The sequence below is a fragment of the Oryctolagus cuniculus genome, chromosome 5, assembly GCF_051225735.1.
Source record: "Oryctolagus cuniculus isolate XC-2025 breed Fujian yellow rabbit chromosome 5, ASM5122573v1, whole genome shotgun sequence".
Lineage (NCBI taxonomy): Eukaryota > Metazoa > Chordata > Mammalia > Lagomorpha > Leporidae > Oryctolagus > Oryctolagus cuniculus.
In genome coordinates this window covers 135,543,015-135,562,962 of record NC_142871.1, presented here as the reverse complement: position 1 = coordinate 135,562,962, position 19,948 = coordinate 135,543,015, and the positions used below count along the sequence as shown (strand labels likewise).

The following is a 19,948-nucleotide window of genomic DNA, read 5'->3' as shown; positions in this document are numbered from 1 at the left end:
CTGTGATTGTGTACCCGTTAACAGCCTCTCTCTGTCTCCATCCCCATCCCCTTCCTAGCCTCTGAGATCAACTTTTATAGCCTCCACACAGGAGAGAGAACATCGGGTACTTGTCTTCCTGTGCCTGCCTATTTCACTTACTGTAATTCCCTCTAGGCTCAACCATGTTGCCACAAATGACCGGATTTCATTCTTCCTATGACTGAGTAATATTCCATTGTGCATCTGTATACCACATTTTCTTTCTTTTTTTTTTTTAAGATTTATTTATTTGAAAGGAAGAGTTACAGAGAGGCAGAGGCAGAGAGAGAGAGAGAGAGAGAGAGAGAGAGAGAGAGGGAGGTCTTACATCTTCTAGTTCACTCCCCAGATGGCCGCAATGGCCAGAGCTGCACTGATCTGATGCCGGGGGCCAGGAGCTTCTTCTGGGTCTCCCATGTGGGTGCAGGGGCCCAAGCACTTGGGCCATCTTCCACTGCTTTCCCAGGCCATAGCAGAGAGCTGGATTGGAAGTGGAGCAGCCAGGACTCGAATAGGCACCCATATGGGATGCCGGCACTGCAGGAAGCGGCTGTACTTGTTACGCCACAGCGTCGTCCCCGACCTCATTTTCTCAATCCATTCCTCCACTGATGGACACTTAGGTTGATTCCACATCTTGACTATTGAGAACAGTGCTGCAATAAACATGGGAATGCAGATGTCTCCTTGACACACTCATTTCCTTTCCCAGAAGTTGATTGCTTGATCGTATGTTTTTTCTATTTTTAGTTTTCTAAGGAACCTCCATGTTGTTTTCCATATCAGCTGAACTGATTTACATTACCACCAACAGCGTAAAAGTTCTTTCTCTGCATCCTTTTTAACATTTGTTATTTTTTGTCCTTTTGCTTATAACCATCCTAATTGGGTGAGATTTTAGTTTATGATTTTGATTGCATCTCTCTCATGATTAGTGATGTTGAGCATTTTTCCATAAACCCATTGGGTGTTTGTATGTCTTTTAAGAAATGCCCATTCAGGGGGCCAGCGCTGTGGTGCAGTTTAATCCTCTGCCTAAGGCGCCAGCATCCCATATGGGCGCCAGTTCTAATCCTGGCTGCTCCTCTTCCGATCCAGCTCTCTGCTGTGCCTGGGAAAGTGGTAGGGGATGGTTCAAGTGCTTGGGCCCCTACACCCACATGGGAGACCAGGAAGAGGCACCTGGCTCCTGGCTTCGGATCGGCGCAGCTCCGGCCATTACAGCCATTTGGGGAGTGAACCAATGGAAGGAAGACCTTTCTCTCTGTCTCTTCCTCTCACTGTAACTCTACCTCTCAAATAAATAAAATCTTAAAAAAAAAAAAGAAAGAAATGCCCATTCAGGTAATTTGATCACTTTATTATTATTTTTTGAAAGATTTATTTATTTACTGAAAGGCAGAGAGAGAGAGAGAGAGAGAGAGATTTTCCATTCACTCGTTCTCTCTCCAAATGGCCACAACAGCTGGGTCTGGGTCAGGCTGAAGCTAGGAGCCATGAACCTCATCTGGGTCTCCCACATGAGTGGCAGGGGTCCAAGAACTTGGACTATCTTCCAGGAACATAAGTGGAACGCTGCACTGGAAGCAGAGCAGCCAGGATTTGAACCAACACCCTGTATGGGATGCTGGCATCTCAAGCAGCAGCTTAACCCACTATGTTGCAATGCTGGTCCTAGCATGGGGATTTTGAAAATATGCCAGTTTTTAAATAAATAAAAGACATAATTTATTATATTAATAAAGTACTGAATCAATATTTTCAGTAACATATATACAATTACATAGTCAGAGAAACTAAATGAAAACATAATATTAATGGAATTGAAAAATAAATGTTGGGGCCAGCACTGTGGTACAGCAGATTAAAGCCATGGCCTGCAGCACCAGCATCCCATGTGGGCACTGGTTTGAGTCCCGGATGCCCCACTTCTGATCCAGCTCCCTACTAGTGCCTGGGAAAGCAGCAGAAGATGGTCCAAGTGCTTGGGCCCCTACATGTATGTGGGAGACCTGGAGGAAGCTCCTGACTCCTGGCTTTGGTCTGACCCAGCCCTAGCAATTGTAGCCATTTGGGGAGTGAACCAGCGGATGGAAGACGTCTCTGTCTCTCCTTTTCTCTATGTGACTCCGCCTTCCAGATAGATAGATAAATCTTTAAAAAAAAAATGTTAACTCATTGTTTTTAACTGTGACTGTTCTGGTCCTGCCCACTGAAATGGGCCAGAGCAATGCCCTGGTTGTCTGCACTGCTGTTGTGCTGTGTGTGGAAAAACTGATTTCAGATTTAGCGCAGGCACTTTTCAAGGTGAGCCTGGGGCTCCTCTTCATGTTAATCAGCATAAAACTTTAGGAGATAACATGTCAGAGGGACCCAGGAGCCACATGAACGTGCCGCATTGAACAACGTGGAGAACCTGAGCAGCTGCAAGAATGATGATCGCACTGGATTGAACACACTGAGTGCTGAAAAGCCATTAGAGCACAGGTACTAAAATGAGAGTAGGTAAGAACCTCTCATGTGTTACCATTTGAGACAACCATCAAAACAACTTCATGGGGCTGGCATTGTGGCACAGCGGGTTAAACCGCTGCCTGCAACACCGGCATCCACTACGAATGCAGGTTCGAGTCCCAGCTGCTCCAATTCTAATGCAGGTCCCTGATAATTTGACCAGGAAAGCGGTGAAAAATGGCCCAAATACCTAGGCCCCTGCCACCTAGAAGGGAGACTGGATGGAATTCCAGTCTCCTGGCATTGGCCTGGACCAGCCCCGATCATCACGGCCATTTGGGAAGTAAACCAGCAGATGGAAGATCTCGCTCTCTCTCTCTGCCTGTCAAACAAAGAAACCTTTTTAAAAAATGAAAATACTGATTTAGGCAAAAGTTATCATTTGCTAGTAAAACCAATTAATTGTTAGATTAATTGTTGTAGACATTCACACAGGGCTGAAGTAGTACCATACAGGTTACTTCCAAGTCTAAAGAGGGAAAGGACTAACTGACCAGACTGTCACTACCCTAAATCTAGAGGTCAATCTCATCACGAAAGGTTGATGACATGTCTTCTAGTGAAATGTGACATTTAGTGTACATCAGTGTGCTGACTACATGACTTCATCCTTTCTAGTATCTTCTATCCACCTAGTTCAGGCGCCCCTCAGAAAATTTAATCTAATCCTAAAAATAAGTAGAGTAGTGTTTTTAGATATAGTGAAAGTCTGTATGGCATTATTTTATTTTGATTTTTTTAAAGATTTATTTATTTATTTGAAAGGCAGAGTTACAGAGAGGCAGAGGCGGGGGTGTGGAGGGGGGAGAGGTCTTCTATCTGCTGGATCACTCCCCCAGTGGCCACAATGGCCAGAGCTGGGCCAATCCAAAGCCAGGAGCCAGGAGCTTCTTCCGGGTCTCCCAGGTGGGTGCAGGGGCCCAAGGACTTGGGCCATCTTCTACTGCGTTCCCAGGCCATAGCAGAGAGCTGGATCAGAAGTAGTGCAGCTGGACATGAATCGGTGCCCATATGGGATGCCAGTACCACAGGTGGTGGCTTTACCCACTCCACCATAGCGCTGCCCCCCGGCATTATTTTAAATAGAAAAAAAATGATGTATTCTAAAAATCCTAGCCAACTTCCCTTAGTACTTGAAACACTTTTATACACACACACACACACACACACAATCATCAACCTGGTGTTTCTTTCTTTCTTTCTTTTTTTTTTTTTTTATGAAGGCAGGGAGGGTTGCTCTTTCCCACTATTATATCCCTAATATATGCCTAGTGGACATTTTATAAATAGTTGTTAATTTGTTAATCAGAAAAAGGAAGTTAGGAATACAGTGGCCCCTCTGTATCCTCAAGTTCCACATCTGTGGATTCATTCAATCATGGATTGAAAATATTCAGGAAAAAATTGCATTCATACTGAATATGTATAGATTTTTGTAGTATCAACCTGGTGTTTCTACTTAATACAGAGCCTTTAGCATGCGAACCGCCTGTTTAAGACTTAGCTCATTAATGAGTTTATTTGTGGAACATAATTATAAAATACAAATTATATTTTCCTTTTAACTGCAACAAGTGTGCACCGTAATGTAAATGAGCATTGAAATAAAGACACAGTGAAGGCAAACAGCATAGCAACCACACAGACGAACACGGCAGGTTTGCACAGGGATTCCGGAGGACGAGGGGCTCAGAGGTGGGAAGGCGTGCACCGGGGCTGTGGTCACTGTTGCCACTTAGGAGATGACGAGGAGTGAGTGACGCAGTAAGCACCTGAGGTCTGTCCAGACCCAGGCCCGAGACTGTTGGACAGTCTGCTTTTCTAGCCGAGCCTTCAGAAGGGTGTGGAAGCGGTCATCTTCTGAGTACCGACAAAGCTTGGCAGGAAACTCAAAAGACGGGTGTTGGATTATCTTTGCTTGTTATGCAGCTTCTGGTGACCTAGACTAAGATGGAATGCATTTTTCAAAATTTTATTAATTGATTGTATTATTTGAAAGGCAAAGAGACAGAGGAGACAGACAAACCTCTACATTGGTTCACTCTCCAAATGTCCACAGCATCTAGGTTAGGGCTGGAACTTAACCCAGGTCTCCCACCTGGACAAGAGGGACCCGAATACTTGAGCCCCACCTGCCACCTCCCAGGGAGTGCATTAACAGGAAGCTGGAATCAGGAGCAGAATTGGGACAGAAACCCAAGCACTCTGGTGTGGGCCTGCATCCCAAGCAGTATCTTAACCACTGCACCAAATACCCACGCCTGATGCATTTTGATTTCTCTGCTGTTGTCACGATCATGGTCACTTGTAAGCAAACAGCAATCATTCCGCCTCTGTGATCTTGGATCCCCTTTGAAGATTTGTGTTCACGTATTAGAGTCCCCTTGCATTCATTTTCTAGGGACGCTATAACAAAGTGTGACAACCTGTGTGTCCTAGTAGTGCATACTGATTTTCTCACAGTTCTGGAGGCTGGCAGGTTTGCTCTCTCCTGATGTCTTTCTCCTTGGCTTGCAAACAACCGAGCAAGCTTTTCTCGCCTCCTGTGGACTACAATCCCATCTTCTCCAATCAGGTGCACACCACGGCCGCAGGAGTGCTATCCCTCTAGAATGCCCTAGTTTTCTTCATGTCTTCATGTTATTATGCTGTCATCATTTAATAATGTTCCTACCGAACTACCTTGTTTAAAATACTCCATAGCTTCTGGCCCTTAATTGGACACAGACTGATGAAGAATTTGTACCAGCCAACTTACTGGTAAGAGTGATCATCCGGCATTAGTTTGGTTGTGTCCTTGGGTCCAAGCACAGTCCTGACCTTGTCCACAGGATAGGAGCTGCTGGTACCCCATAGCATGCTGTAGCATCACAATCCGCCAAGCTGTCACCTGGGCTTATTTTCACGAGGTGCCGACTGCCACACATGCTTGCTGGGCCCATATGCTTGCTGCACTTCGCTGCTGCGGCAGTAATGAGTACAACAAGGTCTGCGGTGTGGGACGGCTTCGTTCGAGTGAACTTGATAGCTTACAAGGAGAGAACAACAATTCCAGTCTGTTAACTCTCAGCTCAAGTTATGGAGTGAGAACCAAAGAGCTTGCACGATAACCCTAAAAGAAGGGCTTCTTTCCTGTAGCTCCAAGGCGGGTATGGCTGGAAATCAAATGCGAGATGTAATTGTGCAAGTTGCTAAATGATAATGACAGTCTTGCCAAGTTTCCCACGTCAGAATTAGGACATTAATCAGGAAAAGAATGGGATCTTGGACTTTGAAACTGAGACCTCTCAAATGAATTGAGACATTCAAATGAAACTGCTAATGGCTCCTGGTGCCCCAGGAACCAATGGACAACAGGTGATTCTGAGCGCCTCTGCAGAGGAAGCTTGCCCCCCGGTGCCTGAGGATACGAGGTGCCCTCTGCTTGCAAACCTGTGGCAACCTCACCTGAGGCAGATGCCTTGAAAGGGGATGCTCATTCTCCTCTAACCACCACAGCTATTTCCTGTTGCCACTAGGCCCACCCACAGTGTCAATCTTAGCACATTCTAGAGGGACAGGACTGCACTACCAACCAGGACAGAGTGGCTCAGACACCAGAAGAACTGCAGGACTGTGCTATTATCTGTGAGTAGGAACCTGGGGAATACATGGGGAATTGACTGTGAGGTTGGGAGATCAGGGAGGGTAAAAAACACTGCATCAGGCTAAATTCTTTTACAGGGGTGTGCACTTGACGAGGGTCCCCTGATTTCAGTGGGGATGGTGGTATGGCATTGTAGCAGAGGCCAGGTAGAAAAACTTAATCATCAAAGATAAAGGGCAATGACAACTTGGGATGCCCACGTTGGAATGCCTGGGTTTGAATCCTGCCTCCACCCTGAATCCAGCTTCCTGCTAATGTGCACTCTGGGTGGCATCAGGTGATGGCTCAAGTTGTGGGGTTCCTGCCACCCCATGGGAGACCCACATTGCATTCGGGGCTTCTGGCTTGGGCCTGGTCCAGCCCCAGCTGTGGCAGGCATTGGAGAAGTGAACCAGCACATGGAAAATCTCTGTCTGTCACTCTGCCTTTCATTTCATTCATTCATTCATTCATTCATTTAAATCTCCAGGATTTGAATTAGCCTGGAATGTCTTTTTTTTAAAGGTTTATTTTATTTATTTGAAAGACAGAGTTACAGAGAGAGGTAGAGAGAGAGAGAGGTCTTCCATCCGCTGGTTCACTCCCCAGATGGCCGCACCGGCCAAAGCTGCACCAATCCGAAGCCAGGAGCCAGGAGCTTCTTTTGGGTCTCCCACATGGGTACAGGGGTCCAAGGACTTGGGCCATCTTCTGCTGCTTTCCCAGGCACATTAGCAGGGAGCTGGATCGGAAGTGGAGCAGCCAGGATTCGAACCACTACCCATATGGGATGTCAGCCCCACAGGTGGATGCTTAACCTACTACACCACAGTGCTGCCCCCCCCCCTTATTTTCTAATTTTAGTATATGTGCTGCTGAAGAGAGCACTTCCCTTCTTTTCTTTTCTTTTTTTTTTTTTATTTGACAGGCAGAGTTAGACAGTGAGAGAGACAGAGACAGAGACAAAGGTCTTCCTTCCGTTGGTTCACCCCCCAAGTGGCCGCTACAGCCAGAACTATGCTGATCCAAAGCCAGGAGCCAGGTGCTTCCTCCTGGTCTCCCACGCAGGTGCAGGGGCCCAAGCACTTGGGCCATCCTCCACTGCCTTCCCGGGCCACAGCAGAGAGCTGGATCTGAAGAGGAGCAGCTGGGACTAGAACTGGTGCCCATATGGGATGCCAGTGCTTCAGGCCAGGGCTTTAACCCACTGCACCACAGCGCCGGTCCCTGTCACTCTGCCTTTTAAATAAATAAATAAATAAATTTATCTTAAAAAAAAAAGGACTGGATTAACACAAATTTAATCTGATATTGACTCTAAAAATGACAGCTGCAATATCTTCTACTGGACCTATGCATCATCTAAAAGTTGTCTGTGCCTTTTAAATTTACAACATCTGAGCCTTTAAACCATTTTTTTAAAGACTGATTTCTGAGGCGAAGGGGGTTAAAGCTGCCACTTGTGAAAGCGGTGTTCCTATCGAAACGCTGGTTCGAGTCCTGGCTACTCTGCTTCCAATGTAGCTTCTTGTTAATGCCTCTAGGAAGGCAACAGATGATGGCCAAGTCCCTGGGCTCTGCCACCCTCGTGGGAGATACAGTGGAGTTCCTGGCTCCTGGTTTCAGCTCCACCCAGACCTGGCTGTTGCGGCCACTGGGGGAGTGAATCAGCAGACTGAAGATCTGTTTCTGTCTCTGTCTCTTTCTGCTGCTATGCCTTTCTTCTTCTTCTCCCCCTCCCCCTTCTTCTTCCTTTTCTTCTTCTTAAGATGTATTTTATTTATTTGAAATATAGAGTTACAGAGAGAGGTAGAGAGAGAGAGAGAGAAAGAGGCCTTCCATCCACTGGTTCCCCTCCGCAAACAGCCATGACCGCTGGAGCTGCGCTGATCTGAAGCCAGGAGCCAGGAACTTCTGGGTCTCCCATGTGGGTGCAGGGGCCCAAGCACTTGGGTCATCCTCTGCTGCTTTCCCAGGTGCATTAGCAGAGAGCTGGATCGGAAATGGAGCAGCCGGGACTTTAACCACTGTGCCACAGAGCTGGCCCTGATATGCCTTTCAAATAAAGAAATAAGTCTTTAAAAAAAATTGATCTCTAATTTAATTGCATTGTAATCCTAGCATATGGTCCTGTATGATAATAATTCTTTGCAATTTGCTAAGACTTATTTTATCTCCTGTGTATGTAGTCCATTTTTATAAATGTCTCATGTGTACTTGACAGGAATGTGAATGCTTTAATTATTGTTTGCAAGATTGCTTCTTTAGGGTAAGCTAATATATTTCTTATTAAAATTGTGTAATCTAGAAATTTCTGAGAGGGATATGCTAAAATCTCCCCATATCATTGGGAATTATAAATTTATCCTTATATTTCTGTCAATTTTTGCTTCTTATATTAATAGACCATATTATTTTGTGCATAAAAACAGAATTGTTAAATCTTCCTGATGATGTTATATTCTGTGATCATGTAGAGATCCTTCTCATTCTAATAATGCTTTCTTTTGGTTCGCTTTAGTCTGGTATATCTTTTGTCTTCCATTTATTTTCAACTTCTCTGAAAATAGCTTCTTTATTTTAAATGTACTCTGGTAAATAGCAGTTAGCTTGATATTTTAAAACAACTCAACCCAGTAGTCCTTGGAAATATGGGAAAATTATATTTATTGTGATTTTTTATATATTTGAATGTCTTTTTTTTTAAAGATTTACTTGAAAGGCAGACTTACAGAGAGACAGAGACGGGGGCGGGGTGTCTTCCATTCACTTGATCACTCTCCCAATGGTTGAAATGGCCAGGGCTGGTCCAGGCTAAGGCCAGGAGCCAGGAAATCCATCAGGGTCTGCACATGGATGCAGGGCCTAAGAACTTAGATCTATTTCTGCTGCTTTCCCAGGCACATTAGCAAGCAGCTGGATTGGAAGTGGAGCAGCCAGGACTAGAACTAGCGCCCATAAGGAATGCTGGCATTGCAGGGGGAAGGCCCCTCTTTCCTTTTTTTTTTTTTTAAAGATTTATTTTATTTATTTGAAAGAGTTACAGAGAGAGGTAGAGAGAGAGAGAGAGAGGTCTTCCATCCACTGGTTCACTCCCCAGATGGCTGCAACGGCTGGAGCTGTGCCGATCCGAAGCCAGGAGCCAGGAGCCTCCTCCAGGTCTCCCACGTGGGCACAGGGGCTCAAGGACTTGGGCCATCTTCTACTGCTTTCCCAGGCCACAGAAGAGAGCTGGATCGGAAGAGGAGCTGCAGAACTGGCACACATATGGGATGCTGGCGCCTCAGGCCAGGGCTTTTTTTTTTAATTTTTTATTTTTTTTGACAGGCAGAGTGGATAGTGAGAGAGAGAGAGACAGAGAGAAAGGTCTTCCTTTTGCCGTTGGTTCACCCTCCAATGGCCGGCGTGGCTGGCACGCTGCGGCCGGTGCACCGCGCCTATCCGATGGCAGGAGCCAGGTACTTCTGGTCTCCCATGGGGTGCAGGGCCCAAACACTTGGGCCATCCTCCACTGCACTCCCTGGCCACAGCAGAGAGCTGGCCTGGAAGAGGGGCAACCAGGACAGAATCCGGCGCCCCGACCGGGACTAGAACCTGGGGTGCCGGCGCTGCAAGGCGGAGGATTAGCCTAGTGAGCCGCGGCGCCGGCCTAGGTCAGGGCTTTAACACATTGCACCACAGCGCCAGCCCCTCCTATTTCCTTTTTTTAAAAAAAGAATTTATTTATTTGAAAGTCAAAGAGTAACAGAGAGATGGAGAGAGAGCCAGAGACACAGAGAGAGAGAGAGAGAGAGAGAGAGAGAGAGAGAGAGAATCTTCCATCTGCTTTAGTTAGGCTGAAACCAGGAGCCCAGAACTCCAATCTGGATCTTCCACAAGTGATAGGGACCAAGTACTTGGGCCATCATCTGCTGCCCTCCCAGGTCCATTAGAAGGAGCTAATGCTAATATTATGGATAGCATCTGTTTAAGTGTCCTCAGGTGGGAGAATGAGAAGGCCATGCCAAGATGGCTGCTGGCAAGTGAGCGTCAGTTACTCAGGAATGGCTTCGAAACCCACCTGGCAACAGGCTGTGATTGGATGGCTTCGGATACTTCCTGGCAACAGGCTGTGATTGGTTAGGGCATAAACCGCCCCTTGACCAGATTGGCTGCCTTGGCTATATAAGCAGCTGTACCAGCTGAAATAAATGAGTCTGCGGGCTGCTTGCCTCTGGTCCGCTTTCACCTGGCTCCCAGGGTCTGTGTGGTGACTCCGCGCCTCTTGCCCCCATCACACTCCTCCTCTCAGAACAAATCCACCTCAACACTCAAGTCCTTACTGATTTACTTGTGTACTCTTCTCTCTCTTGCATCTCAGAGTTCAGTTTCCTTCTTCCTGAAATACATACTTTAGGAATCATCATTGAGATTATATAAGTGATAAACTCTGAGTTTTTCTTCGTATAAAAGAAAATTTGTTTCACCCTCACTTAAAACATTGTAAAACTTGGGACCGGCACTGTGGCTGCCACCTGCAGTGCCGGCATCCCATATGGGCACTGGTTCAGGTCCTAGCTGCTCCACTTCTGATCCAGCTCTCTTCTATGGCCTTCAGAGAGCAATGGAGGATGGCCCAGGTGCTTGGGCCCCTGCACCCGCATTGGGGACCCAGAGGAAGCTCCTGGCTCCTGGCTTTGGACTGGCCCAGCTCCAGCCATTGCGGCCATTTGGGGAGTGAACCAGTGGATGGAAGATTCTCTCTCTCTCTCTCTGCCTCTGCTTTTCTGTAATTCTACCTTTCAAATAAATAAATAAATCTTTTAAAACAATTGTAAAACTTATGCACTGGGGTGGGTGGCCACTTGGGACACCCACATCTCATATTCGAGTGCTGGTTTGAGTCCTGGCTGCTCTGTTTTCCATCCAACTTCCTGCTAATACATCCTGGGGGGCAGTAGATTATGGCCCAGTAACTGGGTTGCTGCCACCCAGGTGGGAGACCTGGATGGAGTTCCAGGCTCCTGGCTTCAGCTTGGCCTAGCCAAGGCTGTTGCCAGTGTTTGAGAAGTGAGAGAACCAATGGGTGAAAGATCTTTCTCTGTCTCTGTCACTCTCTGTTGCTCTGCCTTTCAAGTATATGAAAATAAACATAAGCATTTTTTAGAACTTACTTTTTGGGACCAGCATTACGGCACAGTGGGCTAAGCTGCCACCTGCAATGCCAACATCCTTGTATGTAACTTCTAACTAACTGCCCTCAGGTATTGGTTCAGATAACAAAAAGCTGACTAATGTAATAGCTTATTATGAGGATTTGATAATTAATTCATATGAACATGCATCTCAAGGCTGGGGGGGAAATGAAAACATGTTGAACAGAATTTACAGAAGGGCAGGAATGGTCCACCAGCTCATGTTTTATGAAAAACAAACACAAACTAACAACCCCCGGGAAGAGTCCTGCTGAAGCTCTCAAACCCTGGCAAGCATCACACAAGGGAACAGCATAGCCAACTCTGTTTCCCAGACCCAGATCCTAAGCTCATCTGAAGCGTGACCTCCATCACATCTGCAAGGGGAGTGATATCCCCTTGTACCGAGCAGAGGCTGCAAGGGGGTCATTAGCTCTTAGCTAATTGGGAAAGCCCAGTTAAAACCCAGGTCTGAATTATTATGAAGTTTACGCTGTTTCAGATGCATCCTATTGTCCCTCAAAACTATGATCTGGAAAAAAAATCCCATAATTTGGACTACATATGTATTTTTTTCCCAGTTTTAATTTTAAATTGGGCCAATTACCCCCCATGCATCATCAAAGTGTGTTAAATAATTAATGGGAAGGGAAAAAGATGCATAAAACTACAAAAGAATTGCATTTTAAGTAGTGAAATTTTAGTTCCCCGTTTTCTTTCATTTTCCAATTTGGGATTTGTTTATGTACAAAAAAGGCAATTAACGAGCAGCTTATTTATGGGAAACCCCCAGAGCTTCTAGAATCTAATAAAAATGATTCTGAGCTGAGCATTCCAAATACAGCAGAGTGATTCTGATCCCTTAACGAGGAGTGTGCAAATGTTTTACGCCAATGAACCAGAAAACATTAAAGCCAATGAGTAGCCGGATCTTTGAGAAGCCGGAGGTGCCCACTCGGAGTGCTAGGTTCCAGGCAGGGCCCTCACCTGAGAAGCTCTTCCAAGGATCATCTTCCAGGGACCAACCTGGGATGTTCAGGAATTGCAAACTGTTTGAAATATCGTCAGTATCACTCTGGCAAAAAAAAAAAAAAAAAAAAAAAAAAAGAGGACCTAAATGAAAGATCTCTGCGAGTGAGATCCCAGTAGAAAGATCGGGCCATCAAAGAAGGAGATACCTTTCTCTGAAGGGAGGAGAGAACTTCCACTTTGACTATGACCTTGTCTAAATAAGATGAAAATCGGCGAACTCAAAAGGCTTCCATAGCCTTGGCAACTCAGGATTAGAGCCTAGGAAGATCACTGACACCGTAAACAAGAGTGTCAAATTGTTTTTTGTTTTTTTTTGTTTTTTTTTGTTTTGTTTTTTGATAGGCAGAGTAGACAGTGAGAGAGAGAGAGAGAGAGAGAAAGGTCTTCCTTTTGCAGTTGGTTCACTCTCCAATGGCCGCCGCAGCCAGCGCATTGCGCTGATCCGAAGCCAGGAGCCAGGTGCTTCTCCTGGTCTCCCATGTGGGTGCAGGGCCCAAGCTCCTGGGCCATGGCAGATAGCTGGCCTGGAAGAAGGGCAACCGGGACAGAATCCAGCGCCCCGACCAGGACTAGAACCTGGTGTGCTGGCGCCGCAAGGCGGAGGATTAGCCTATTGAGCTGCAGCACCAACCAAGAGTGGCAAATTGTTAAGTCAACAACAGGAGTCACTGTGTACCTACTCCTCATGTAGGATCTCTGTCCTTAATGTGTTGTCCAATGTGAATTAATGCTATAACTAGTACTGAAACAGTATTTTACACTTTATGTTCTGTGTGGGTGCAAACTGATGAAATCTTTACTTTGGAATGGGAGAGGGAGTGGATAAGGGGAGGGTTGCGGGTGGGAGGAAAGTTATGGGGGTGGGGAAGCCATTGTAATCCATAAACTGTACTTTGGAAATTTATATTTACTAAATAAAAGTTTAAAAAAAAGAAATATCGGCAGTAGACACTATATCAGGTAAATAGGTTCTGATTTTAGTAAGATGGAGTTGATCCATATTTAAAACATTATATAAATAAATTTAACAGTACAGTACAGGGCCAGTGCTGTGGCATAGCAGGTAAAACCGCTGCCTGTATCCCATTTGGGCGCCAGTTGGAGTCCTGGATGCTCCACTTCTGATCCCGCTCTCTAAGGTCTGGGAAAGCAGAAGATGGCCCAAGCTCTTGGGCCCCTGAGCCCTCATAGGAGACCTGGCTTCAGATCAGCCCAGCTCCAGCCATTGTGGCCATTTGGGTAGTGAACCAATGGATGAATGACCTCTCTTTCTCTCACTAACTCTCTGTTTCTGCCTCTCTGTAACTCTGCCTTTCAAATAAATAAATAAATCTTTAAAAAAAAAAAAAAAAGCACAGTACTAGTATAGGTATCTTGATTTAATTAACTTTCTCCCAAGAAAGTGACTGCTAATTGTTATTATTTTTTAAATATTTATTTATTTATTTGAAAGTCAGAGTTACACAGAGAGAGAGCCAGAGATAGAGAGGTCTTCCATCTGATGGTTCACTCCCCAGGTGTCCGCAATGGCCAGAGCTGCATCGATCTGAAGCCAGGAGCCAGGAGCTTCTTCCTGGTCTCCCACGTAGGTGCAGGGGCCCAAGGACTTGGGCCATCTTCTTCTGCTTTCCCAGGCCATAGCAGAGAGCTGGATCAGAAGTGGAGCAGCAGGGATTAGAACTGGCGCCCATATGGGATGCCGGCTGTTCAGACCAGGGCATTAACCCATTGCGCCACAGCGCCATTTAATATGAGGGTCAGGTGTTGCAGCACAGTGAGCCCCCTGCCACCCATGTGGGAGACCAGGGTGGAGTTCCTGGATCCTAGCTTTAGCCTGTCCCAGCCTTGGTTCTCGGAGCCATTTGGGAAGTGGACCAGTAAATGGAAGAGCTCTCTCTTTCTGTCTCCCCCCCACTTTCTCTCCCTTTCGAATAAATCTTGGGAAAAAAAAAAAAAAGGCAGGGCAGGGAGGCTGGCATTATACCACAGCAGGTTCAGCTGCCACCTGCAATGATGGCATTCTATTTGAGATTGCTGGTTTGAATCGTGGGACTCCACTTTTCTTTTTCTTTTCTTTTTTTTTTTTTTTTTAAAGATTCATTTATTTATTTGAAAGGCAGAGTTACAGAGACAGGGATAGACAGAGAGGTCTTCCATCTGCTGTTTCACACCCCAGATGGCTACAATGGCTTGAGCTTAGTCAATCCAAAACCAGGAGCTTCTTCTGGGTCTCCCACATGGGTGCAGGGACCCAAGCACTTGGCCTATCTTCCACTGTTTTCCCAGGCCATTAGCAGGGAGCTGGATCAGAAGTGGAGCAGCCAGGACTCCAACCAGCACCCATATGGGATGCCAGCACCACAGATGGAAGCCTAACCTAATATGCCACACCACCAGCCCTGTTCCACTTCCTATCCACATCCCTGATAATGCACCTGGGAAGGTACTAGATGATAGCCCAAGTATTTGAGCCCCTACCATCCACCTGGGAGACCCAGATGGAGTTCCAGGCTCCTGGCTTTGGCCTGTCAGAGTCCTGGCCATTGCAACAATTTGGGGAGTGAACTCTGTCTCTGTCTCTCCCTTTCTCTCTGTAACTCTGACTTTCAAATAAATATATTTTTAAAAAATTAATATGAGGGGGCCGGCACCATGGCTCAATAGGCTAATCTTCCGCCTTGCGGCGCCAGCACACCGGGTTCTAGTCCCGGTCGGGGTGCCAGATTCTGTCCCGGTTGCCCCTCTTCCAGGCCAGCTCTCTGCTATCGCCCGGGAGTGCAGTGGAGGATGGCCCAAGTGCTTGGGCCCTGCACCCCATGGGAGACCAGGAAAAGCACCTGGCTCCTGCCATCGGATCAGCGCGGTGCGCCGGCCACAGCACACCAGTACCACGGGGTGATACAGGATGGGGGTGGTGCAGTGAGTGATACATATGGGGGTGGAGGTGCAGTGGGTGATACAGGAGGGGGGTGGTGGTGCCATGGGGTGATACAGGAGGGGGGTGGTGGTGCAGTGGGTGATACAGGAGGGGGGTGGTGGTGCAGTAGGTGATACAGGAGGGGGGTGGTGCAGTGAGTGATTTAGGTGAGGGTGGGGGTACCATGGGGTGATACAGGAGGGGGGTGGTGGTGCAGTGGGTGATACAGGAGGGGGTGGGGGTACCATGGGGTGAAACAGATGGGGGTGGAGGTGCAGTGGGTGATACAGGAGGGGGGTGGTGCAGTGGGTGGTACAGGAGGGGGGTGGTGCAGTGAGTGATATAGGTGAGGGTGGGGGTATCATGGGGTGATACAGGAGGGGGGTGGTGGTGCAGTGGGTGATACAGGTAGGGGTATGGTGATACAGTGGGTTAAGCTATCACTCATAGCATCCACATCCTATATCCAGAGTGCCTGGTTGGAGTGCCAGCCGCTCTGCTTCCAATCCAGCTTCTTGCTAATGTGCACCCTGGTAGGCAGCAGATGATGGCTCAAGTGCCTGCGCCCCTGCCACTCAGGTGGGAGACCTGGATGGAGTTCCAGGCTCTTGGTTTGGCCAGGCCCAGCCCCGGGTTTTGGAACCATTTGATGAGTGAACCAGTAGATAGAAGCTCTCTCTCTGTCTCTCTCAGTTGCTCTGCCTTTTGAGTAGATGGAAATAAAAAGTAAATGATGTCGAAAAAAGAATGTATGATGCAAATAACTGGGAAATTAACTTCTGTTCACTAATTTATTCGCTTTGTGTTCTGGCCACGAGTATATTTTTACCAGACTGCGAGGAGACCGCCCACCATTACAGAGCAGTGCTAGTTGACAAGTGCGGGTTTCGGGGCAGCTATTTGTCACCCCAGCTAAGACAGCACTAGGCCCCTGCATCCCGTACTGGAGTGCTTGGATCCCAGTCCTGCCTCTGCTTCCGACTCGGACCTTCTGTTAATACAAACCCTGGAAGGAGCAGAGGACGACGGCTCAAGTCCCAGCCACCCATGTGGGAGACTCAGATTAAGCTCTGGCTCCTGGTTTCAGCTTGGCCCAGCCCTGGGTGTTGTGGCTATCTGGGGAGTGAATCAGCAGGTGGAAGAGCTCTCTCTCTCTCTCTCTCTCTCTCTCTCTCTCTCTCCCTTTCAAGTCAAAGTGAAAATAAATACAGAAATATTTTTAAACAAGCATTTTATTTTTCTAAAACAGCCATGTCATATAATCTAGATTATTTCTTCTCTAACAAATATGTATGGACTTTAATAGAACAAATGAAGTGATTTAATACTATGATAGCAATACAAGTAGCATATTTTTTTAAAAGACTGATTTATTTATATGAAAGTCAGAGTTACACAGAGAGAAGGAGAGAGAGGTCTTCCATCCGCTGGTTCACTCCCTAAACGGCAGCAACTCCCGGAGCTGTGCCTATCCAAAGCCAGGAGCCAAGAGCTTCTTCCAGGTCTCCCATGTGGGTGCAGGGGCCCAAGGACTTGGGCCATCTTCTACTGCTTTCCCAGGCCATAGCAGAGAGCTGCTATGGAGCAGCCGGGACTCGAACTGGCACCCATATGGGATGCCGGCATGCAGGTGGCGGCTTTACCGCTATGCCACAGCACCGGTCCCTACAAGTAGCATATTTTAAAAATTTAGTTTCTCGATCACCTTAATATGAACAATCACCTTTGCTTCTTACTTAGTTAGACTCTGGGAGGGACAAGCTTTCTTCCTTTTTCAGTTTCCACACACAGAGCAAGTGTTTCCAAATAGAAACATTGTTTCCACATCTACCTTTTTTTTTTTTTTTTGGATAGGCAGAGTGGACAGTGAGAGAGACAGAGAGAAAGGTCTTCCTTTGCCGTTGGTTCACCTTCCAATGGCCGCCGCGGCCGGCGCGCTGTGGCTAGCACACCGCGCTGATCAGATGGCAGGAGCCAGGTGCTTTTCCTGGTCTCCCATGGGGTGCAGGGCCCAAGCACTTGGGCCATCCTCCACTGCACTCCCTGGCCACAGCAGAGAGCTGGCCTGGAAGAGGGGCAACCAGGACAGAATCCGGTGCCCCGGCCGGGACTAGAACCCGGTGTGCTGGCGCCGCAAGGCGGAGGATTAGCCTAGTGAGCCTCAGCGCCGGCTCCACATCTACCTTAATCCAACCACTGGCAGCTGCAGGAAGGTGTTCATCCCAGCTGCTCGCAGCCTGCACAGGGCTGGATGCTCCTGCCCTGCCTCTCCCCACGCCGGCCAATGCAAGTCTCTGGGCTCTGAAGGCAGGCGACAGCGTCCACTCACGTTCAGCTGCACAGAGCACTGCCTGCGCTGCCCCAGAGGACAGCACCTGGTCCACGGGTACCCACAAGTGTTGCCCAAGGATTCCTGCTCCCTGCATCCTGCCCAATGCAGGGATTTCCCACCTTTCTAAATGGTCTCTCTCCAGTTGGCTTAAAAGTGGTTTTCTCCCTGACATAAGCTTTTCATTTCAGTTACTAGAAATTCAATTGGCTGAGACCAACGCGTGGCGCAGCGGGTTAAACTGCCACTGGCTACACCAGCATCCCATATCAGAGCACTGGCTCGAGTCCTGGCTGCTCCACTTCCATTCCAGCTGCCTGCTAATATACCCGGGAAAGCCTTGGAGGACGATCCAAATGCTTGGGTCCTGCCACCCACATGGGAGACCCAGATGGAGTTCCAGACTCCGGGCTTTGGCTTGGCCTAGCCCTGGCTGTTGTGGCCTTTTGAGGAGTAAACTGGAAGAAGATCTCTCTCTCTCCCTGTTACTCTGCCTTTCAAATAAACAAGTAAATCTTTAAAAAGAAAAGAAACCCCTCGACAGACTGAACATCAGGATATAATCTAGGGCTGTTATGGCTTAGCAGGGTAAGCCACTGCCTGCAACACTGGCACCCCACATGAGCACCACTTCAAGCCCTGGCTGCTCCTCTTCCGAGCCAGCTCCCTGATAATGTGCCTGGGAGGCAGCAGCAGGTGACCCACGTGTCTGGGCCCCATCATCCTTGTGGGAGTCCTGGGTAGAGTTCCAGGCTGCTGGCTTCAGCCTGGCCCAGTCCTGGACATTGAGGCCTTCTGGGGAGTGAACCAGTGGATGGAAGATCTCTCTCTCTCTCTCTCTCTCTGTTTCTGCCACTCTGACTTTCAAATAGACAAATCTTTAAAAAAAAAATGTACTTTATAAGAGAGGTGAATGACCGCATGAGTCTTCTGTTCGGGGACCAGGTGAAATCGGACACGACCCCCTAAAATCTACACTGAAATATGGCCCTTTAAAGTTCCCCAGAAGTGCTATCTGGGATGCCACGTGTGCTACCAGAATTTGGGGTGCCATACGATTTCACCATGAGCTTATTAATAAATCCCCCAATATTAATAAGCCCGAGAGGATTCTTGTTTAATATTTAGAGAATTCTAAATACCAGCACAGATAAACAAGGCAGCATGGTACGTTTTAAGCTTTTATTTAGTGAGAAAGATGCATAGGAGAGTGAGAGCTTTATTTAAGAGAGAGAGGTGAATAGGGGTTCATACTGAGCACCAGGAACCAGCCACGTGGTGGAGCATCCAGGCCTAGAAGCCTAGGGCGGGTGGCCCAAAGGCCACGCGCCCTGGAGGCACAGGGCTACAGCAAGCCCTGTCCTGGCAAGAGGCCAGGGAAGAAGAGAGGGCCAGACACACTGTGTCCCAGGCTTTTAACCCACTTCCAAAGGGGAGTGGTTAATTAACCTGATTGGCTGGTGGGCACCCAGGTGTGGCCAGGTAGGGGGATGAGGCCACACAGGGGCATAGCAAAGGCGTGGTCTTCCAGTTCACAAATCTGATCAATTTAGCCTATATGCCTGCCTACTTCGTTCCCCCCTCAGAGACTCCAGACCTTAATCTTAAGGGGATGTTGATGGGCGTTGAGTCTCCATCTTCTGTAGCTGCTTCCTGCTTATTAGGGGTGCAGACCCTGCCTGTTCTTGGTCCGGAAGTCTCTGCCTATCTCATCTAATGAGTTCACTTCACGAGCTGGAGCTGTTTCAGTCACCGCCATCCTCCGTGTCTCCTGCATGGTCATCATTATTCTCAGAAGCTGCTGGGTTCTGCTGGGTTATTTTAGATATAAATGAAGGTCCACTGTCACTCTGGAGTGACCGTGAGAGTCCAAAGCGTGGCACGATGTCTTTCAACACGGCTTTAAACACCTCGTGTGCTTTCTCCGTTCTGGTCGGAAAGGCCTCTATCCATCCTGTAAAACTATCCATAAAGACTAGAAGGCGCCTATAATTGCTTGTTGGGGGCATACTGGTAAAATCAACCTGCCAATCTTCACCTGGGTATGTTCCCCTCCTCTGCACAGGAGTCAGCGGGGGGGGGGGGGGTGGCCTTACATGGCCAGGGTTATTCTGTAAACATAGTAGGCAAGAGCGAGTCACTTCCTCTATGACCGTATTTAGTCCCTTTCCCCCAAAAGCTCAGGAGACCAGTTGTGTTAAGGCATCTCTTCCCAAGTGGGTGGAGTTATGTATCTCCTTAATAATTTTCCATTGAGTGGCCATTGGGAGCATAATTCTATGATTTAGCATCCACCATCCATTTGCGTTTTTAGTACATCCTCGCTGTTGGGCTCA

The 19,948-nt window shown here is 47.6% G+C and overlaps 1 long non-coding RNA gene across 1 annotated transcript in view; it reads right to left on the bottom strand.

The window, feature by feature from the left end:
- Positions 1 to 240: 240 nt before the first annotated feature.
- LOC149126691 (uncharacterized) overlaps positions 241 to 19,948 on the bottom strand; it is a 28,008-nt gene continuing 8,300 nt past the window's right edge. Inside the window, exon 2 of the long non-coding RNA XR_016234134.1 lies at positions 241 to 5,690. This is a non-coding gene — a long non-coding RNA (uncharacterized LOC149126691). The remainder of the gene's footprint in view (positions 5,691 to 19,948) is intronic.